Genomic DNA, 14,995 nt, shown 5'->3' on the forward strand with positions numbered 1-14,995 from the left:
TTCGAGGTATTGAAAAACGATTGGTTTACATGTCAAACATGGAATTAAGAGGGTAGAAGTGACAGTCTTCTCGAAAATGATCAGTTTCGTTGTTCCAAGAATATTAGCGGCACGTTCGAAGCAAACCGCATCACGGTGAGGGTTAGCGTTGATAAATATGTATTCTTGTCGAAAAACTTCGCCAAGAATGAGAATCAAGTACTCACAGCTTAAATATCCTGCAACTGCTGTGGACCACGGGGTCTGTTCTAGCTGAACAAAGGTGGATTTTGTTCGCGCCGATTTTTCTCTAGAACGATACTTAAACGGTCTTAGAGATTTGGGCCAGCTGGGCGTGAGAGTTTGAGAAGACGTGTGGCAAATAACAATAAGACGGAGCGGGGTGTACAGATTGGCGACTTTTAGTTCTTCAAAGTAAGGCAAATCTGCGTCTAAATTGAATAAGTTGTAACATTTCGGACTAAATATGAAGGTGAGGTCGGCCTTGAGAAAGACGTTATTCCAAATGGGTGAACATAAAAAGAAGGATGGAAATACTACAAATAAGTAACAAGGCAAGATGATCGTTATCATAATGAAATTTCTTTCCACTTAAATATTTCAGAAAACAATACGTGCTTTTGCAGCAATCAACACTACATTGCAGCCCCAGGATATTATAGGCGAAATAAAATTCGCACTTTTGAGCTGAAGTTTTAAGAATTAATTTACTATTTCTTATAAAATAAATAATGGTAAATTCAAAAATCTTTGTTTCGAAAAGTTTTGTGGTGCTTCTGATAAATATAAACGTGTCATTTTATTCTCTAAAGTTTTGCTAGAACTTAGAAGAGTAAAAGATTTGCATAATAGTGTTCTCGATTATTTAGTTCATTTCCGACCGAGCTTATTACGAATATTCAGTGCACGTGTTAAATTGCTCATTTCGAAGCGGATATGGGCTACATACACAAGTTTAGCATAAAGTGTTCTTCAATTATTTTTCTCGTATGAAATGAGTGTTTCTTTGATTGCCAAAAGTTGATATGAAATGCATGCCAAACAAATTGCCATCTTTTAAGTCTGCATTATACATATATGTAAAGTTTACATAGGTAAATATATTTCTAAATAATCCTACATTTCATTAATGGCAAGATAAAGATTGGTACACAACAATATGTAATTTTAACTAATTAAAGAATCTTACAGCATACATATGATATAATTGATATATGGTATAAGTAAATGTATGGCTAAATAAAAAATATAATACAGTGAAATAATTAACAGTATAAAGTAAATGAAAGTTTCAACTTTCTTTTGTACTTACTAACATTAACATAACATAATGTAAATGCTTTATTTTTTGACAATGAGTTGACATTTTTGTATTTAACAGTTTAAAATCCATTTTTACAAAGGAAACGTGCAAGTAGCGAACATAAATAATATTGTCAGTTATATGTATATATAACTGACACATACAACATATGTTGTATTTGTCTCTCGGTAAGATGGGTAACAGACTTCTAGAATTGGTTTTTGCACATTTGAATCAGTTGTAAACACTATCCCAAAGTATGATTTCTAAAGTATGTTAATAGTTATCTACACAAGCGGCTAACCTTATACTTAAGTATCATTTAGATTTAACTTGGCAGAAGTATGAAAATGATTATGGTAGAAGGTTTTCACAAGAGGCAACCAATCGAACGTTGGGTTGGGACTATATTATCTGAAAATCCGTTAAGATGGGAGAATTCAATTTTGGCCGCGGTCAGTTACGGCAAATTCCTCATGGAGAGCTTTCATGGACGTGAAATTCCGTTTGAATGACGTCTCCAGCAGGACAGCATTGTGGAATATGAGCTAGTAAAATGTGGCAAGTTGGCATATACCGATTTCCATGCGAATATTAAGGCAGAGATGAAATATCTAGGGAGGAATTATTACTGGAAACAGTTATATACGATTAAGGAATCAATATTGTTTGATAATTATGCATGGAAATTTAGAACGGTGGGATGGTCGAAAGTTAAATATTACATATTTTCAAGGTTTTATCGAGGCAAGGTGTGGAAAATTCTGGAGAGATCGTCTCACATGGCAGTAACAGCGATCGAATTTCACAAGATTGCTTATCACATATTTGAAAAAAAGGGAAAATCCTTTACCGTTAACGACACAGGAGGGAATATGAACGTTCTTTCTTATTTGGTTAAGCCTTCTAGGTTGTACTTTACTGTTGCTTATTTGCAAAGTTTAGACAACGTTGAAAATTAGGGTGGTTATCTTAAAATAAATGGATATGAATCCATTAGGACATAATTTTCGTAACTTATGTATATCTTCTGTAAATGCATACTGCAGTGTGCAGGTTTACGAATGAAAATGCAAAGTAATTTTTTACAAATAAGGAGTCGTCCATAAATTATGCAACGCAAAAATCACGATTTTCAAGAATCCCCACCTCGCCACACATCAGGAACGATTTGTCAAATAACGACAGTACTTGTTCCTTCGTACATCTTTGTATAAAGTTATACTGCAATCCAGTAATTCATGCCTACATATGGAATTTCATTTATATATATTTAATAGTTCGAAGTTTGTATGCTTCCAAATTTCCTTTCCGGTAATTAGGTTTATCTACTTTTTATTTCAAAATTATTTAAGTAAATGTGAAAGTTAATATTCTGAATAAGGCATAAAGTAAGCATATACATTATTCCTTATCTGGCACTAACAAGAAGAAAAGTTTAACAAAATTAAATTTAAGTAGGAACTTCCTAAAAAACATATTATCAAATTAACTATATAACCCACAAATGTAATCACATGCTAAAATGTACATTTGTGAACACATCGATAGCTCTAAAAACTTTTCTGCCTTCTGAATTAAATATGTATCTCATCGGTTATTGTTGTTTCCTTCACTTTATTATGCATCCCTCAACGAAATGATTACAGGAAGAAATAAACTAAGATGATTATCATAATACTTTAGTAATGCGACTCAGTTAACCTGATTACGGTTTATTTAAATTAATATTTCCACTTCTCAGTAAAACCTGGACATTTTTCATCCTTATGAAAAAACCGCTGAAAAAATCGTGGGTGGATGTACAAACACTAAATAGCTTACTTTATTCCAGTCCACTATAAGAACGTACACCTTTCAATCCTCCATACAAAATTGTTGTATAAATATTGTCACATTTAAATCATCTAAGTTAACCACACTAAATAATAATGTGGTCCCACAACTCCAGTTGTCTGTGTACTGCAGTCTTTTTCTTAATATTTCAATACATTTTGGCAATGTCTCCATTTACTAGGCCCACTCTGGATCTAAGTGTAGTAAAAAACATTACAATGCCAGAATCCAATTCGCTCAAATTTACCAAGTACCTATACCCCTTTGAACACTGTACTACGATTTTATACATTCCGAACAAATTTATTTGGGCCTTCTCAACCACGCCCAACTTCGGACCGATTATTCTACTCGATTACGACATCAAAGGAGACAACATGAATGAAGACAGTCTTGGTAATAAATTTTCTATTCAGCGCCGTCGCAATCCCAAACACCATTGCTGGGCAACATTTACCATGCTACCTGAAAAGAATAGCTTACTGCAAGAACGTTTTTTTAAATTGATGGGACTGCCTCGTGTCATTGGCGAAAACTGGAGATCACAATATTTCATTTTATTCACCGCGATTCCAAGTATTAAGCAGTATCTGTGCCATCTTTACCACAATATTCGCTTAAGAGAAGTAATTGTGGTGGATGTCGCGACCTTGTTGAAGTACACGCCTTTATTAGAGATGCATTACCAAAACGTGTACCACCTCGAGACACCGCCACTTGGTATTAGACGGTCTGAGGAATGGTACAAGATCGATTGCCTCCCATCAGAGTGCTGCTACCTGTTGAACATTGTTGGTAAAAATGTGTCCAAACTGAGCAAATATTTCTGGTCTCCAACGCGCTTTTCCGATCCAAACTATAATAAAACTCTTCAGGTCGACATCGACTAAATATCAATGTTCGAAATTCCCACCTAGGGTATCGTCGTATAGTCTCGTCGTTTTCTACTTTTATATGGTTTTTGGTCGTACAGGACGTGTTTGAATATGAATATACACCGGGTAATGCCCTTCACGTATTCCCAATAATTGATAAATTTGGTGGCTGGGGAAAAAATGGTGTCGTCAATGTCATGTATGATGTTCGGACATACAGCTTTGTGTCGTGTTACAAAATTAGTTCGACTTCTGGCATGCTGTCCTCACTAACGAGTCCATTTGATGAGGCAACATGGGTTGCTCTAGTGGCATGCTTCGCAATAGTGGTCCTTATTTTAACAGCGCTACATAGGACAGCTCTATCTAGTGGGGTGATGCAGATAGTCGGAATGACCTGAAAACTCTGTCTTATGGAGTGATTCCATGTATGAGACAACAATTAGCGGGAAGCCTCATCGGATGTTAGGCCTTTACACTATTGTCGCTATATGAATTCTGTTGATAGGAACCAGTTTGACGAATTGGTATAAAACTTCTTTCACCATGGAGCTGATTATACCAACGATTTACCATTCACCATGGGAAACTGTAATGGATGTTGACGGCATTAAAATTTTAATGCCACTCTACCTATTCAATAAATATGGGAAAGAAGGAATTAGTGCAAATAAACGTCGCTACTCGAATTTCTATTATGAAATTTTTGCCCGCGCAAAACGAATAGTATTTGGAGCTGGAGAAGGAGGGCACCTCGGTCGTTATAAGAAGATAGCAAGGGCAATGGCGGAAATGATTCTCCCTTATGTCGGGGTTCCGGTGAAGTTAGAAACTTTGAGTTTCCACGAATGGAATTTAACGGAATTTAATACGAGTTTGCAATACCTTTCGAAATACCATACCGTAAAGCCGGTGGAGTATGACGAAAAGGACAGCCATGGAATAGTCAAAACTTTATCTAGTTGCGAAAAAGTAGCTTTAATCGATTTAAAGGAGAATATTAAGGCAACAACGAGTTATCTGAACGATAATGAGGACAAGAGAACATATGTAAGGGTTGATGGTGATACTTTCTTTTCGGTAACGAGAGGTTGGACGTTTAATCCAGATAGAGGAAGGTATATAGAGAAACGTATAAAGGTTTTGATGTGGTCAGGGATTTTCAAACGATGGGAAATAATTTATAATTTGTGGAGACCTAAAAGACTTCTGCATGAATATGCAAACTGGACACACCCTAGAATTGATGCAGTTGTTAAATTGGATTTTAATTCTAAGATATCACCAGGCTTTTATATTTGTGGGGTTTGTTTGATGATTTGTGGACTGGTGTTATTCACGGAAATTTTAAGGTTTAAATATACTTTAAAATTTAAATACGTTATTTATATAGTCAAAAAATGTGTTGCGAAACCTTAATTTCAAACGAGTTGTGAATAAATATACTTGCTAGTATTCAAGCGTATCCAATCAAACTAGATATTGTAATAAGATTTAAGATGTTTAAGGTAAATTGTGTGTGTATACAAGATAATAAAAGTTAAAGCCATTGTAATTTTGCAATTTACATAGATACTTAAAGAGTAAAGATATAAACCCTTATACAAATTATTCAAATTTTACAGTAGTTACTGAAGTTTATTAACTAAAAATAGCGTTGGATAATCCAGATTAACAATATTAATATAAATATTACGTGTAAAGTTAAAATGTGCACATTGTAATTTTAACAAGTCGGACGTGTTCAACCGCGCCATATGTTTCCAATCATTATACACGTAAAATATTTTACTTGAGCTTGGACAAATCCAATATTTATTGGATTAAATATTTATGCATTGATGAAACTGTTTGTTTCTATGTCGATTGACCTCTGGAATGGATTGTTGTATTTTAAGAAATTATGGTGATGGTCATGGGTGTCAGTATTTAATTACTGGCCGAGGTAAATTGACAGTACCACGATACATCTGGAGAAGACCGTAACAATATAGGCCATCCAGGAATCACGGTTTTCGCTGTGCCATCCTGTCCATGTCAGAAATACAACGGCAGAAACAATGCAGACTAATTATAATGCTGTTATGAATTTGATAGATCTAAAATCCAATCCGTAAATGGCATCCTGTTTTCCAATATTGTTCAGGCGGGTTGTTAGGACATAGCCGAAGTTGAAAGTAAAGTTGTAATGACCTTTTCCACTGTCTTGCAGTAGAGTTAAGTTATATTTTCTCGCAATTTGTCAGAAGGCGGGATATTGTAAATTTGAAAATCCTCTGTGGAGTAGGCCGCATGTGGCATTCAGTGAATTTTGAATGAATGCGGTGTATTTGGGCATGTCCTAATTTTGAACGTCCCACTCTTGGCCGCTGTCTGGTAATGAGATTTTCTCCAATTGTGAAAATGTGTTGGGATTTTAAGTTAAGCAAGGAGTGAAGAGGGGTGAACTGGTACTGTCATGGAAAAGGATAAGTTTCACGGTACCTATGAGTTGGGTTGCGCGTACGAAGCATTCAGTATCACGGTGGGGAATATTGCGCCCAAGATGTATTCATGTCGAAGTGCTATGTTAAGAAAGTGGATCAAATATCCTGCCACTGCAGCAGACCATGGCGTCCATTCTAAAGGAACGAAGACGGATTTTGGCTGAGCAGATTTTTCTGTGACGCGATATTCAAAAATTCTGAGTGATCTGTTGGAATGGTGTGATTCAGACTGACCATGGCACATAACTATTTGCCTAAGTGGAGTGTACAAATTAGCAATCCTAATAGTTAAAAAAAAACAAATTTTCCTCCAAGTTGAATAATATTGAACATTTTGGGGTGAATATGAATGTAAGCTATGAATCAAGAAAGATGCCAGCCCAATTCGACGAACTGGTGGATGAGATTTTGGACAATGTCGTGAGTGTGAAAATAATCGAAGAAATACACATTGTACAAAATCTAGATTTAAATACAAAATTGTATACAAAAATGGTTTAATTAAGAAATTTCGCAACGCTTTACTAAAACATACATAATTCGCATTTTAGAATACCCTTAATTTAGCTTCTTTCTCAACAACATTAATCGTTAGTTTAGCGTTCCTATTTACAGTAACTACGCGGATCTGTCAGTATACACTACACACATATGTATCTTCGATTGGTTGATACCTGTAGCTGAACAGCTAAGTAGACTGTTTTTGTGGGTAGATATAATCCAATTTGTTTGACGTCGGATCTTCATTTCATCGAAATATTGCAGGTTCTCTAAAGTCAAGAAAATTATTGCTTTGCATTAGTATGCATACATAAATACATAATGCTCAGGTCATTGGAGGGGAATCAGGGGAAAACGGGACATTGTCCCCCCAGAAATTCGATGTCACACTAGTCTGCCCATTCTATAAATGTCCCTCCCTGTCCTATCTTACAATGCCGGAAATAGACATTACAGGAAGCTGTAGCTGAAAACTTTGAGACAGGTCCATATCCGACATTCGTGACGACCTGCAAGGGACAGGTTGTCACGAACTCCTACTTTTTGTCATGTAGACTGCGTTGCTGCATAGTATGTAACATGCTGGTGCCATTAGGATAACATGTATTTTGGCAACATTCTCTAATTAAATGGAAAGTATTTTATTTAAGCATAATAACAATAGCATCCACAGCTTTGCATTAATTCGTCTATAGTATCTGCAGTTTTTATCGATTCTTTGCATCGATAAATACAAATAATAATTATTAGCATTAAAATTGCAACCAACTATGCAAAAATTCCTTAGCTCCGGCATATATATGCATACATAAGAGTAAGATATGTATGTCGAGAATTCGTTAATTGTTTTGTTGGAAGGTTATTAGCATAATTGTGATACCATTTACTTCTTTGTTTTCCATAGTTTTAACGGAAATCCAGGCTTGTAACCAAAACCTTGCCAAAACTAACTTAAAAGGTGGATGTGTTTTACATAATATGTAATATGCCTTTTGTTATGTATTAAATACATCACAAAACACCGGTCTCTCCTTATAAAAGGCATTTGTTTCTTGATAACTTACAAAGTTTTGCAATTGAAAAGTCGATAATATGATTAGCAACGATAGACAGGAGGCCTATTCTAAGCTTTGAATAAACGATGCGAATATGTTAACAATTGTTCCATAATAAATATTATTTTTTAATTTTGTTAAGTCTACATAACATATATGCACACTTATATCGGTTTATGGAAAGAAATAAACTATTTCTAGAGGATGAAACGTATGTAAATTATCGAGACGGATTTTCAATTCCAAGTGATGTCAGTAAAAAAAATATCGTTTGCATAACGTTGGTAACTGTAATTGGTAGAAAATATACAACCTTAGAGTTAAATCGAGCATAAATATATGTAAGTAATTGTAATTACTCAATACCGTTTGAGGTATCGAAAAATCATTTTATTCATTTGTTCCAGATATGTATCTAATTATGTAAGATTTCAGTAAAATAATGGCTTATTACACATAATGCTTTACTAAGACTTATCATACGATTGATGTACTGGTGCCGTGCCAATTTTTGCGCTGCAAGCCGATATGTGTAAATTTATCGCGAATTATCAGATATTTAACTTTTGACCAAAACTTGTCAAAAACTTGGTCAAATACTTATGTATGAAAACTGGTCGTAAAATTATTTTGGACAAATATTGTGAAGTAGCTACGTATACATAATTTATTTAGAATAATATTCTATACATACCGAAAAGCGATGTCTGTAAGAAATATCCCATCTATAACATAATTAAATAAGAGTTTATTTTCTAAAATAAGCTTTAGCTTACCAGTTAAGAATTTAGACTAATCAATAATTCGATTCATTTCTGGTATACAATTTAGCAGCCATTCTTATTCCAATTTCAAACCATTGCTTAAAATAACCTCACTCGAAAATTATTCATCCTTTACCTAACAACTCTGTGGCAATGTCTAAGATACGGATACGACCTACTTTTCAAAAATTTTCAAAATTTCGTAAACTCTTCGTACGTCCCGCATCCCCCCGACACAACGGAAAATTACATAAACTCACAATTGTGGGAAATCGCAGCCACTTACGCCTCCTCATTCCGATTTCTCAACCCATTCAGTATTTTGGTAAAAACGAGACAAATACGGTTGAAAAATTGCTCTGTTCTGCAAAACGTTATACTAAAATTGTCCCCAGTTCTCATACTCGCTTTTTTTGCGTTGATATCTATCCAACTATTTAACCAACTGTATTTCAGCTGGTCGAAACTAATGCTCAGTCATCGCGATATCGTAAAACCATTGGTCTACTCTACATCAGTTTGCTTGTTCCCGCAATTATCCCAACCAGTCTCATCATCGGCTTCCGGGGGAATTCAGTTTGTCAAATTGTCAATCCAATTAGAGAATTTCGCGACAGAATACAAAGTACATATCATTGTTGCAACTTGGAAAAGAGCTAAGTACACTCAATCCTTAATTCGGAAAAGTGCTAAATGCACTGTTGGCAGTTTGGAAATGAGCTATGTGCAAACTAAAAACTATTTAAATATATAACTGTTAGGAAAATACAAAATTACCGAACTACGTTGATCTGAAATATCATTAACTATAGTTTTACGTCAGTAATTATTTAATAAAATTTAAGCATTACCATTGGCAATTTTTTGCAAGTTTATATTTTGCACTTAGCTCTATTCAAAATTAAAGATCGCGTGCACTTAGCTCTTTTCCAAGTTACAACGACGATATTTATGTTTTAATTTCGAAAAATCCACCCAGTTAAATTTTTCGTGACATTCTGATTAGTCGAGAGTAACTTTGGCATTGGCATGCTGACGTCAACGCCTGTCTTGCGGCAGGCTTTCCTTGCTAGCATTTACATAAATAACTTGAAATGTTAAATATAATCGTAATTTCCGATATTATATAAATATTTTTGTTCTTGTTCCACAGCCCTGGGAAAAATTACATATCATTCCGCCATAAATAGGCTCACGGAGATCGGGTTACGCGCTTTTATTCAAACCTGTCCCCTCGTCCCCCCACTTTTACTTCCAATCGGTGTTTGGCTGGACATAGATCCGATCAAGTTTCCCGGTTCGTCAAATTTTGTTACTATGACGTTAAAATTCCTACTTTATACATGGGCTGGGGAAGAATTTTTGAAATCGGTGTGCGGTCTCACCATCGTGACCCTGGCGGTTTTATCAGGATCCATCGAAATAATGGCTAAGTGCCGAAAAGTTTTAGAAACAAAAAATAACCTGGAAGTCAGGGTGATAGCAATGTACAAAGAATTGCAAATTTGGAATGATTACGTAAACCAAAACTTTTGTTATTTTGCACTGCCGCCTCTCATTTTTTTTGGCGTGTCTGTCTTCATTTTTGCAAATTATGGGACAATCAGATTGCCAGGAAAGCTTCCTTTAATTGCGTATTGGGCGTGTCCAGCGACAAGCTTGATCGGAATTTTTGCACTTTGGACGATTCTACCATTGGCGGTCATGGTGTGGGAAACATCACGCAGTCATTTGGACTATTTGAGGGGGAGGTGCTACTCGAAATATGAAGTAAGATTGCTGCGATCCGTGAGAAACGTTGGGTTTGCAATTGGACCGTTTGGACACGCTACAAAGTCTTGGATGGTGGCGATAATGGGAAATGTGGTGGATTACACGACCAGTGCCCTACTGACTTTCTAGGGTGTAAGATATGTTTCTGTTTAATCGGTCGGCTTAATCTTCGTCATAGTTAAGAATGGTGTTAATAATTAAAATATTGGCAATTAAAACAATAAAGTATTTAATTTTAAGTAACTATATTATTATTCATACTTTTCACTGGCCGCCTGCGGCTTTTCCTAAATTCTTATAAGTCTCGATTCACCATTCTGGAAATTTGTTACCGTTTGTTGCCACTGATAACCGTCCCCTCTTTGTCTTTTGGTTGAAAATGCATGAGCTATTAAGCTTTGGAATAAACTCCCTAAAGATTGGGATCCAAAATTATGTAAAATATTATGATTTCGTTAAATCATGTCGTGAATTGCTTCTAAAGAAGAGAGAAGCAATATTTATATAAGCTACCTTTGTTTTGTTTTATTGCATTTGCGACGACAATGTCTTACACATAATATTATTATTCTTACTATTAGTTTATAGTCTAGGTTAAACATATAGTTATATTGTTGTTGTGTCATAGTTTTTAAACCATTTTGGTAAACTGATATCCATTAACACATGAATAAAGGATGACTTCACCTGACTTGACTTATTTACAGTACCTCAACATTAATATGAATATTATGGATGATGGTTCCTTGAAAACTGGATATTTCAATAAAACTTGTATGCGCAATTCCAGTTTTTGTGTCGTTACAGAATGTATTTATGTAATACGATTAGGTCTAACTCTGGATACAGTTTAGAATTTCTGAACCTCTAGTAATAAGATTTTAAGTTTGCATTGGCATAAATTATAATTTTCGTCAATTGTTGCACAAGGCAGATGACGACGACAGTTTTATCTATTTATCAAAGTGAACAACTCTCAGGAGTTAGTAACTAACTATTAGGCAAATACCTGTTAGTTGCCTATTTACACATGCTCTAAGGTTGCATTCAAATTACTAAAAAAATTGTACTACATTTACATTTTAATCTTAAACTATGTCCAGGTTAACAACAATTTATGATTAGTTTAATATTTTTCTAACAGCATCCTTTCCAACCTGTTCGAACAAGTTTCCTCCTTCTTCCGTTTGCTAATCTTAAAAATACCAATAACTTATACATTTTGTAGGCCCAAATCAGCCCCAGTTTCCCGATCCGGATGATAAAATTCCCATTTTCTACCACAAATGCTACCAATGCAAGACCTAGCATCACTGTACATACCACAAAAATAGGTCGAATTAGTTCTACCGAGATGGGATTTCCTTCATTTGAAGTCATATCGTCCTTCTGATTCCAGAAGAAATTTTGGATGGCCACGAAAATTTGGTGTTTCCTCATTTGTTTCCCATTAAGCCGAAAAAACAGCGCAATCTTATAAACTTTGCTCCAAATCTGCTTCAACCCTGTTTCAAGCATGCGAATCCATTGTTTAGCAACGCAACTGGTTAGCAAATTTTTAGAACCAACTTCAAATTGCAACATTCCGAATGGCGAGTCACCCTTACTTCTCACAGCGCGACGGTTCCCCCATAAATTAATTTGCTTGACGGCATCATCCAATTTATCTTCCAGATAGAACAAGACAATGGTTGGACGGGTTTGGCTCGAATTTTCAAAAATAGCGTTATTTACCATATTTAACACCACGTTGTCGGTAATCGATACAAGCTTTGCTTCAAATTGGGTTAAGAATTTCACAAAACTTGAATTTACCGCAGCAGTGTCAATTAATTCAGGGATTATGATCTTTTGAAGGTATGTTTCGTATAACCGAGTATCACTGCTGTACACAGTATCCATCGCTACCGTAGGGGCATTCCAGTTGAGGAGGTCTTCCACACCGCGGGGAGTTTGAGGTGGGACGAGCACCGCTAAACACGAATATATCGAGCCCTGGTACAAATTCGTTGTGAGAAAGACGTCCCCGCACAGCCAAAAGATGATCAAGACCAATGCTATTTTTCCCGTGGCATACGCCTTTCTCGTCGTCTCACCAACCTGTCCGAGCAGAATGGAAGTTACGGTAATTACCATGTTGATCGACGATATCCATTGATTATCCTGCCGAATGGCAAAGTTCAAAAAACCCGCAAGTGACACAACGCTAACTAGAAGGCAAATCCAGGTTGCCAGGTCGAACGGGGTGACGAAAGTCTCCACTCCGTTGGACGGGGAGGGCGGGTTGGTAATCGTTAAGAAATTGATGGATTGCAGTTGGGTGTGGAAAATGTATTCTCGCGGGCCCACCTTATTTAGTTGACTAGTAAAGAAATGGCTAAAACTCTTTTTGAAGGAAAAGTAAGATTCTTCACTGTCGGACTCTTCTGCCATGGTCAGATTATACTTTTCTGCAACTATTGCTATGCCACAGAAGTAAGGGTTTTTTGAATTGGCATTTCGCAAAAATAGCAGCCCGCAAGTTGCGTTTGGTGGACCCCAAACTAGTAATGAATACTGGTGCATGGTACTATTTTGAGCATCCCAAGATGCCTGGATGACTGACAATGAGACGATCTCCAATCTTGAAAAAGCGATGGGATTGCATGTCAGACAAGGCAGTAGGAGTGGTGTTGCGAGACTGTCTTCGAATAGTATCAATTTCTGAGTACCTATTAATTTAGCGGCACGTTCGAAGCAATCGGAATCACGGTGGGGAGATGTGTGTCCGAAGATATATTCTGGTCGGACAACATCATTTGCGAATAGGATTAAGTATTCACATCTTGAAAATATGTAGATATTTGTATTTTGTGGGGAATTGTGTATCCGAACGAAAGAGGATTTTATTCTGGGTGATTTGTCTGAGGGAGGATTCCATTTGAGAGTAAGGGACTTATTGATAATTATCGGCCTAGATGAATTGTCGCAGGGAATAATGTGTCGGAGGGGTGTGTACGAATTATGAGACCAAACAGTCTGAAAATCAGACAGGTCTTCGTCGAGGTCAGATAATTTGTCACAGTACGGGGTGAAGATGAAGGTCAGGTCGGCCTCGGCGAAGACGTCACTCCAACTGCTTGTGGAGCATAAGGTGTATGATGATAATGTGATGATTGTAGTGAGAAGGTAAAAAATTGGATAGGGCCACATTTTTAGTTATGCTAAAATTATGTGTGTTTATATTTTGAATCGGTTTGATCGTGGAATTGATCTACAAATTCGGTCACGTGACTTTGGGCATGTTTGCTCACGTTCTGAAACTGTCCTATTTTATTACTAATAGTATACAAATTATGCCTAGGATTAGCTTACATATGTATGTATGCAGTTTAGAGAAAATTTGGTATTACTTGAGATTGAAATAAAGTGTAAGGCGTCTAAACATGTATTATAATGATAATTTTACAATTTCCTGAATATAGTTTACAAATCTGCTAATAGAGATACAACACGATCTTCTGAACTTATAAACATTTTTATTTGATTAAAAGCAAAACACTTTGTCTTTCGTTCTGCACCAATACATCGTGAAAAGATAAGTAGAAAATAAACAAACAAACTTATTGTTTCTTTGTAAAGGTCGTCAACGCCCGTTCGGATATGTTTACATAAAAGAAAGCAATGTATTCGCAGGGTTGATATATTGTTTAACAATCCAAAACCATTAAAATATTGACTGCATCACAAACAATAGCAGAATCTTTAACCTTATACAAAGATATGACCTTGTATTTATATAAGAATATTACGTATTCTGTATTCATTTATTATTTATTCTGTATAAAGAATGACAGTACCTATAGGGACGGACACGACTACAAATGTGTACAATTTTAGGATTCTGGGATGATGAAGAGCTAAGGAATGTTTCATACGACTAGGTATGTACGAGTATAATACACAGTGTCCATAGCTACTATTCATACACCGTAGTTCTAAGAGCATCCGTTTCCCACGGTTTCGACAAGTTTCCCTGTTCTTCCATTTCATAATCTTGAAAACAATAATAATTTACATATTTTGTAGGCCCGAATCACTCCTACTTTCCCGACCTGGATGATAAAATTCCTATTTTCTACCACAAATGCTACCACTGTAAGCCCTAGCATCACTGCACATACCACAAAAATAGGTCGAACTAGTTCTACCGAGATGGGATTTCCCTCATATGAAGTCAAATCGTCTTTCTGATTCCAAAAGAAATTTTGGATGGCCTCAAAATTTTTGTGTTTCCCTATTTGTTTCTCATTAAGCCGAAAGAACAGCGCAATTCTATAAACTTTACTCCAAATCTGTTTCAACCCTATTTCACGCATGCGACTCCATTCCTTAGCAATGTACGTGGCTAGCAAATTTTTAG

This window comes from Folsomia candida, unplaced genomic scaffold, assembly GCF_002217175.1.
Source record: "Folsomia candida strain VU population unplaced genomic scaffold, ASM221717v1 Fcan01_Sc005, whole genome shotgun sequence".
Lineage (NCBI taxonomy): Eukaryota > Metazoa > Arthropoda > Collembola > Entomobryomorpha > Isotomidae > Folsomia > Folsomia candida.